The 9,278-nt window shown below is 44.4% G+C and overlaps 1 protein-coding gene across 1 annotated transcript in view; it reads left to right on the top strand.

Annotated features, from left to right (window-relative positions):
• The first annotated feature begins 4,035 nt into the window (after nt 1-4,035).
• Nucleotides 4,036-9,278, top strand: part of DUSP5 (dual specificity phosphatase 5) — a 58,693-nt gene continuing 53,450 nt past the window's right edge. The window contains exon 1 of the mRNA XM_065553558.1: nt 4,036-4,184. The gene's annotated coding sequence lies outside the window, so the exon portion shown is untranslated. The remainder of the gene's footprint in view (nt 4,185-9,278) is intronic.

The raw sequence follows: 9,278 nt of genomic DNA, 5'->3' as shown, positions 1-9,278 counted from the left end.
ACTTGCCCAAAGTCACACAGGAAGTCTGTGGCAGAGCAGGGATGGAACCCAGGTTTCCTAACCTGGATCATCCTGCCAAGAATCGATCTGAGAATGTATATCAGGAAGGGTGATCTGGGTGCAGATTCTTGGCTCCTTTGTTCTGTTGTTTTTCTATATAAACTTCTAGGAGTTCTGTACATGCGTAGCAGGGAGATCACATCATGGTTAGTATGCCAAATGTCTCTCATATAGACAAAAACTGAGAAGCAAGATCTGACATGTGGATCAGAAAGGAGAATTACCACTAGTATGATAGTTTGGTTATGATTTTCCCCCTAGATGGCCTTATTAACTATATAATAAGGTCAAGCCAAATGGCTCTGCTTTATATAATATGTAAATAAGGTCACAACCTTCGCGAGTAATCTTCCAGCATAGGAGGAGCACAGTGCGTCCTATTTAGTTCTAATTTTAAGGTGAAACCAACAACCTACTCATTAGCTTGTTACTGTAACAGTCTTACATTAGTCTGTGTGTGTGTTCCCAGTCTCCCAAATAAATGCATCCTGTCCGGTAGGAATTCCTGACCTCCAGAGTAGGGAAATGATGACATAAGAAGTCTCCTACCCAGATTGTCTAATCTGTTCCTCAGACACTCCCCAAGCCTCAGGAGAAGAATGTGGCTGACTGGGAATTGCAAGCAAAGCATTCCTGAGACGTGGCACACTTACAACTCAGAAATGTAACGGGCACACAGTGATGCGGGAGGGATGTGTTTGGACGAGGCCAGGCAATGACTGTGATCCATAAAAGTCCCTTTGTAATAGGTTCAATGCATTTTGGTGCCATCTCTCCTTAGGCGTTCTGAACCGATTGCCAAATTTCTGAGTACAGTACAGCTTCCAAGGCAATGGTTGGGGATCTTTACAGAGAAGGAAGAAAGAATTCCAAGAGAAGGAAGGATGTGGGGGTATGAAGGAAAATCAGTGTGTATCCTCATGGCTCTATTACTGGTAGGTGCTGGCACCACCAAAGTCTTAAGCATGTTTGCCAGAAAAGTTGTAATCTAGTCAAATGACATAACAGCTTCATGCGCTAGCTCCTGACTTTTTCAGAATTCCCCTTCTGTGCCGTTTTTATGAATCCGTGATTTAAAACCCTTTAGGAAGATGTAGTTTTCTGATTATTTCATTATTGGGGATGATCTATACAAGAGCTGAACAAATCCCAGGGCTCTTAAGTCTATTGGAGGCCGGGGTCTTGTGGGGAGCCAAATGAATATTTGCCAAGCTAGACTGGTGGTCTAATATTCTGCACTGGCATGAGGGAGGCAGGTTGAGTTTCTGGCTTAGGTCTCTTTTTGAAAGCCCCCAGTAACTGGAGAGCATGACAGCGGAAGGAGAGCAGTGTGGCCTAATGGGTAGATCACTGGACTGGGATCGGGGGGGGGGGGGGAATTAGGTTCTATTTCTGCCTTTGCCACTGGCCTGCTGGGTGACCTTGGGCAAGTCACTTCACTTCCTTGTGCCTCAGTTGGGCTTTGACATCTACTGATGAAAAGTGCGGTATAAGAGTTGGGTAATATTCTTCTGTCTCTTACCACCATACCCCAAAAACAAATTCTGGGTGATTGACTCATTTGGCAGCTGTTGTCTTATCTTGGTTCCCCATTTGAGTAACATTGATAGTTGAAGGCACCTGATTTCATATAATGCAACACAAAGGTACTGTTTTATGCATCAAACCATATCCCCCCAAACTCCAGTGTTAAATGGGGCGATTTGCACAGATAAATAAAATCAACTATATTAGATCACATATGACATATGTCTTTTGTGACTTCAAAAAGAAAACATGCACAATCAAAAACAACACTAACATCCATATAATACATGAAAATATCAATCAGAGCTTATTAAATACTCCCTTCGTCGACACAATGCTAACAGGTCAAAAATTGCCACTGATTTGCTTACTACCAGGGATTGATAAAATACAAAAAACATTCTTCTGAAATGGTGATAAAGATTCTTTTTTTATACAAAAGAGGTAAAATCCAACATGCTCTCAGAAGCTGGAAAATTCTACAATCCAAAAGATAATGAGGTAGATCTTCCAGTGCTCCAGATTTACATGGGGAAAAACAAAGATGTGAAGAAACTTTTCCATATCTACCTTTAAAGACAGCAGTTTTCATGGTTTGGAATCCTAACTGAACATGCCTTACGTAAATGAAGATTTGATGATTCATTCAAATACAGTTCAAAAATACGGGCCGTCTTCAAAGCAGAAAACCAAAAAGCAAACTTAGAATAATGAATCATAGTCAGATTTTCTTACTGGGTAATATCTGTCTCTCTGTTTGAGTAGTTGATTACGTTGATGAAAAGGTACGGACAATAAATAAGTAATAGAAAAACCCAGTCTACCTATAATGAAGTGGTGGGTCTCGTACTATGCAAATAAAGAGTACACAGATTGTTCCTCCACCTCTTGAAGGCAAAGATGGGGCAGTCTGTAATCTGAAAGAGTACAGAACTTAGATAAAAATTCCTCAGCATCTAAAAACAGGGCAGGGGTAGACTTTGGGAGAATTAAGTCAGTTCAAAAAATTATTTTAAACTATCTCCAAAGTTGCAGTTTGTCCCCCTAAAGCAAACTTCAGAGCATCTGCAATCTTATTTTAGCATTAAAAATTCTTAGCACTGGGGCAACTCTGTTCCCACCATATGAAAGCAGAATAACACTAGGAGGCCAATAGGAAAAGGAGAGACACAAGAGATGGCTAAGCAGAGCGATGCAGTGAGGCTGTTCCAGATGGCAGGAGCTGCAGAGCAGAAAGCTCTTGCTCCAAAGGCAGCATGATTGTGTGGAGGACGGTGCTATACAAGAGAAGAGGGGAGGAGAAGAAACACGAGGCCTGTGGAGTTCAGACTTATCCTGCATGTAGTCCTGTGTAAGAACTAGTGCATAGGCCCGAAGTTTTCAAAGGGAGCGAATGAGGGTGGGGAACTGTCTATAGGTAAAAGCAGAGCTAGGTGAAGCTTTTCAATGAATTGTTTTTTCATGGCAAACTGCATTTTGGGGGCCACATTTTGTCAAATTCAGGTAAAATTTGATTAATAGTTTTGGTTGCAGGGGAAAAAATCGAAAGTCTAAATGTTTTGGTTTGGCCATTTGGAAACCTTTCACTTTGACTTTTCTGTTCAAACTGGCATTTCAGTTTCAAATTTGGCCTTCTTCTTTTTTTTAAGTGAAATACACCGGAAGTGTCCAAATCAAAATGAAAAACTTGTGGGGGGAAGGGCGGGAAGGTTTTGTTTCGAGGTTTTTTGTTGGTTGGTTGGTTTTTAATTTTTTCAGTTTGATGAAAAAATTCCAAAAATGTGTTTAGATTGCAATTGAACCTGATTTTTTTTGGTTTTGCCCCTGAACTGAAAAACTCTGTTATTCGCTTAGCGCTAGGTAAAAGTAACAGGGAAAGACAGTGCAAACTGGGAGCTAGGGGAAGAGGGTGGCCGCTCTTGATCCACACTAGATTCCAACCTTTTAACCCTAGAAGTTAGGCAGTTCCATGGTGGTGCCGACCTGATGATTAGCTACTTTCCTAAATTACTTTTCAGTGGGAATTGTAGACAGACTCCTCCGATACTCCGGGCTTGTCTACGTTACAAGGCTACGGTGATGCTGTAGCTTTGTCACTGCCACTCCGCAGCATAGACTCATCCCACAATATCCGAAGATTTTTTTCCATCACTGTAGGAATTCCACCTCCTTGAGCAGCAGTAGCTAAGTCGATGGAAGCATTCTTCCGTCAACTTAGCCGTGACTACACCCGGGGTTAGGTCGGCATAGCTACGGTGTTCAGCATATGATTTTTTTTTTTCATGGCAATCTAAGTTTTTAGTGGAGACCAGGCAACAGAAGGCAAGAATGAGGTAATACTCTAAAATGAGATCAGACGGGAGATGTCAGTGAAAGCAGCTGAGGCTGACAGACTGTTGCTAAGCACATCCCCTGAATGCTAAGTGCTTCGCGTTGCAAATGACGCGGCAGCTCAGCTGCGGCAGATCACTTTGCTGAAAGGAGTAGAGGATGAATCCATATTGTGCTCTGACAGAGAAGAATATCAAGTAATCCCAGGAGCATAGAACACAATGACTTAGCACTGCAGAGGAATATTCCATGCTGCCTCCAGCAAGGTAACAAAATCCATACGGATTGCCAGTTAATGACGCACGGGGTCTCTGAATAAAATCTGTAACTAGTCATTCAATCAGAGTGACCGAATTCAATACGAGGTTCTTAGCTGGGATTCCTGCTTTAATGAATCTTTTAAGCTTTTAATTGTGCTCAATTTCCAGCCAGGCTGAATGGAACTTAGTCTACAAGAAATTGTGCCCTCCTATTAGCTATATGTGGCTATCTTGCCAGGGCTTCATCACGTGGTCACCACTGATAGGCCACTTAATAGCAGAGCTGGTCAGAAACTGTCATTTCCATTCCCTGGGGAATTCCAACATTTTGAAATTTCCTTGTGGTCCAAATCGTAACAGGAATCCAAAATTTTGACATTTCCAGTAAAACCAAAGTTCGGAACAATTTCAGTTTGGAACTATTGAACCGTATTTCCATAATGTTGAAATAGTAGACTAGAATATAAAATATGAAATACATGTTATAATAGAGAACTATACCAATCAATATAGTAATATCATTTAAAAGTTGAAAGTAAATTAATTGAGCAAAGAAAATTGAAATGAACTTTTTACCATATTGAAATGAAAAGTTTTGATGTAATCAAAATGAGATGAGAAAATCCAAACTCATTATGACTTTTTTCAAATGTCATCGAAATCAATTAATTCAATTCTGTGAAGTGTTTTGATTTTGCCGAAACTGCATTTTCTGCCAGAAACCTGTTTTATCAAAACATATTTGACTAGCTCCACTTTGCAATGAGAGCCACTAAGGAGAGATGGGCCTTGAACCAATATCAAGCTCTTTGTGGTTTTGCGAAGCCCGATCTGGATTCCTGGGTTTCACAGTTGGTTTCCCCAGCTCTGTAATAGGTGGAATTAAAACCCTGATTCTGGACAGCCCTCCATACTTTAGGGGCTTATTACATTCAAGTCTGGGTCTGAATTTCACATTCTAAATTTACAGAAAGACTTAAGGAGAGCAAGTGACTTGGAGTTCTAGCAAGTGAAGACATTATCCCCAAGTTCCAGGGGAGGAATGCAGAGAAGAAGCCAACAGTAGGCAGAGAACAAAAGTACATGGGCCAAAATTCAGAAATTTAGGGGCCCAGATTTTTTGGGGTTGCTGGCTTTGGAAAGTTTGGGTGCTTTGTGTCTAGATGGGAGCTGAGCTCATCTGAAAATCTGACCGTTTACTTCAGTGCCAAAGTGGGAGCTGCTGGGTGCTGAGATTGCTTTGGAAAATCTGTCTTAAAGGATTTAAAGCTCCATACTGAACCCCTAAATAAAAGCGACGTGACTTTCAGATGTACTGAACACCCCCCACTTCAGTGGGGAGTCAATAGGAGCTGCCAGTCCATTGGTCCACTCTTTCTGGGTGTCTAACTTTGGGTACGTCTATACCCAGCCGCTAGTTCGGCGGCTGGCAATCGAACTTCTGGGTTCGACTTATCGCGTCTTGTCTGGACGCGATAAGTCGAACCCGGAAGTGCTCGCCGTCGACTGCGGTACTCCAGCTCGGCGAGAGGAGTACCGCGGAGTCGACGGGGGAGCCTGCCTGTCGCGTGTGGACCGAGGTAAGATCGAACTAAGGTACTTCGAACTTCAGCTACGTTATTCACGTAGCTGAAGTTGCGTACCTTAGTTCGATTTGGGGGGTTAGTGTAGACCAAGCCTTAGAAAGCTTTGGCTGCAATTTCCAGTGCTCCTGTACAACTGAATATAACCTGGGCTTTTAGCTTCCTTTCGTCTTACCAGAAGGTCTAAACAATCGGGCACAGAGATCATGGGATTTTTTTGTTGGCAGAGGGGATCTTGTTTATGAAGTTAGCCTTTGATGCTCTTTAGATCTTAGGTTTTCCATAGGAAATAAACTACAACAGGACGCTTGTGTTCCTCTTGACTAGTAGCTGGTTGTTGAGAACTCGTGTGTTCTGTTACAGACACGAGACAGGGCAGCTGGGTGTGTATTTAACGTGAGCGGATGGAGGGAGGGGACTGAACAGCCAAAGGGCAAGGGCTGGCTGATTTACAAGCAAGCTGATGCCCCAAAAAAAGAGGGAGCACGTGTCCTCTGTCCCTGACTCTGCTCATGCATGAGCCTCTTTCCTGCCGTAACAGCCCTGCACGGCTATGGGGTGAGCCAGAATCACTCAGCCAAAAAAAAGATCCTACCCTTGATGGCTCAGGATGCTTCCAACCCTACACAAAGCAGAAGCTGAGCAGTTTGTGCTGTGAACCAAGGAGAGGGAAACTGCCGTGCATGAGACAGGATTCGCTCTTCAGGCAGAGGGTTTGCTATTCAGCGCCAGCGTTGCAAGATTGGGATTCGTCTTTGTTAGAGATTGGCAGTGTGACTCTCTGGGCAGAATCCCTGGAGCACAACCAGATCAGACATGTGCATGGCTACCTCCTCGCTTTTGTGTGTAGGCAGAGGCAGCAGGAGAGATGTCCGCTCCAGTCCTGCTTGCTGGATGTTTGCTTCCTTAATCCTTGACACCCTGCATCATCCCCTGCCACTAGCATCATCCTTCGTGATACCCTCATCAGTCCCATCTATATCCTCCCTCCTGATGCCTTCTCTTGCTTCTCCTGTGTCAGTATCCCCCACCCTTCCTCATACAGGGCCTGTCCTCCCAGTGCCCCGGTCATGGCTTTCCCCCTCCCATTGGTGCCTTTTGTCTGGTCTATGGTTATATGCATGCACACCTGCAGCTCCAGGCAAATGTCCCCTGTACGCACTATTCCTGCTGTTAGCATGGATAGATGGACAAAAGGGCTGTGCATTGGGCTAGTATCAGACACAACAGAGGCGAACGTTCACTGTCTGCTCCGCTTTCAGTGGGTGAATGTGTTTATCTTTAAACACCTGTAGAAATGTATATGATAGGCTGCAATAACCTTTCTTCATTAGGTATATCTCCATAGATTATTATTATTTATTATTTATTTCCTAGAACTGGAAGGGCCCCTGAAAGGTCATCAAGTCCAGCCCCCTGCTTTTACTAGCAGTACAAAGTACTGATTTTGCCCCAGATCCCTAAGTGGCCCCATCAAGGATTGAACGCACAACCCTGGGTTTAGCAGGCTAATGCTCAAACCACTGAGCTATCCCTCCCCCCAATAACCTGTCCATCCGCTGACCTGACGTTTGCAAAGATAACAGGTCGAACCTCAGTTGTTAAATAGAAACCACCTTTGCATACAGGGGCGGCTCTAGGTTTTTTGCTGCCCCAAGCACGACAGGCAGGCTGTCTCGGCAGCGCACCTGCGGGAGGTCCCCGGTCCCGCGGATTCGGCGGGACCGGCGGACCTCCTTCAGGCAAGCCGCCGAAGGCTGCCTGACTGCTGCCCTCATAGGGACTGGCAGGGCGCCCCCCGCGGCTTGCCGCCCCAGGCACGTGCTTGTGCGCTGGTGCCTGGAGCCGCCGCTGTTTGCATAGAGGGTGATTTTAAAAAATTGCTGCTCGTTAATTGCCTGTGTAGTGCCATAAATTTACAAGCAAGAGGAGGTAGTCAAATCAGCAGATCTGGTATTTATAGAAGCCCCGTTCTTCTGTGTCTAACTGAGTCACTTTCACTCTGCCCCCAAGTCAGGTACAGTCTGAAATAGAGGGAGGCAGAAAAGTTTTTTTGGGGGTGGGGGTGGGGGACTAGGCCTTGTCACAAAAACATGGCAAAGAAAAAAAATTAAATTCACCTCCCAAGAAAAGGCTGCTCACAGCCGGTCTAACTTGTGCTTTAGTTTTTTTCGTTTGTTCAACATGTGACTTAATGCCACAGTATTCACTAAGCATGGACATTGCTACGGCAACAGCGGTAGCACATGACATGTTGGCTGCCTTTTGAAATGCAAAGTCTCCTCTAACAGACGCTCATGCATGCCCTGGCTGATGGGAACGGCATCCATTTGCACACTGGCTTAAAAATAATGCAGGCAGGACTCAAGAGCAGGACGTGCTTTGCTCTGTTTTTATTGAGGGCACGGCAGAGTATTTTTTTTAGCCTGCATTAAGAATTGCTTAATTGTCCACTGAAAGAAGAAAAGGAGGTGGATTATTTTAGGGATGGGAGAATTCGGGTGCTAGCCTGGATGTGCAGGCTTGGAGGAGGTGGAGAGAGAGATGACAGATGACTGAATCCATGCGAAATCTTGCAATTGTAGGTGCTAGTCCCAATATTGACTAATATCCATGATGAGGTTGTATCTTTGGCAGCAGTTTTCTATAGATCCATTTTGGTGCTGAGCAGTTACACCTCCACTAAATAAAAACAGAGGGGCAGAGCCTCTTTTGATTTTAGTTCTGACCCAGTGATTTTAAAGCACGGACTAGGCTGCCTCTGGCCTCAGTGGAAACAAAACACAGTTGCCTACATCTGGACTAAGTATTGCCTTAACGCTAGGCTGCGTTGAGCATCGTTCTTTTATCGCTGTCACTGAGGACGAAATAGTGGGTGACCTGATAGGTCTCCTCCAGTACTAGTCGCGGAAAATTAGTTCTAAAAAAAAAGTCTGAGGTCACCTAATCCATCCTCCGCTTGGCTAGTGGAGGGTTGTTCCCTTCAGCATATTCTCCATTGCTTTTGTGTAGCTGGTTTGAAATGTTACGAGCAAAAGGGCTTCTATCGCTTCCCTTGAGCGACTGTTCCACAGTCTAATAGATCTCAGATCCCAGAAAGAGATCAGCACTTTCTCATCACAAAGTCATCATAGTTCGACTTCTCAGCTTCCAGTATGTCAAAGGGGCTCACATACCATCCTGGGGAGTTTGGGATGGGAATCTGAATGGAATAGATTTAAAGGATAGTCCCTGACACATGCACAACTTTCCTGCTGAAAACACGCGACGCTCTCCCACTGAAGTATGGGCAGCAGAATTTGTCTGCTGGCCCTTCCCCACTTTGGCTGAGAAAAAGATTCAAGTTACCAGTGCTCACTTTTGCTCAACCCTGCCCCCAGAGCTCATTGGTGATCATTGTGCCATTGGAGCTGTGATTCATTCTCATGAATGCTTTTTGAGAGATCTGACTGGACCATAGCTTGACCCTTTCTATGTGATCTGGGCCTGAACAGAGTAGTATAGCTTCCAGTCTTCT

Source organism: Chrysemys picta, chromosome 7 (genome assembly GCF_011386835.1).
Source record: "Chrysemys picta bellii isolate R12L10 chromosome 7, ASM1138683v2, whole genome shotgun sequence".
Lineage (NCBI taxonomy): Eukaryota > Metazoa > Chordata > Testudines > Emydidae > Chrysemys > Chrysemys picta.
The sequence above is the reverse complement of the archived record's forward strand: the minus strand, read 5'-3'. Positions and strand labels throughout refer to the sequence as shown.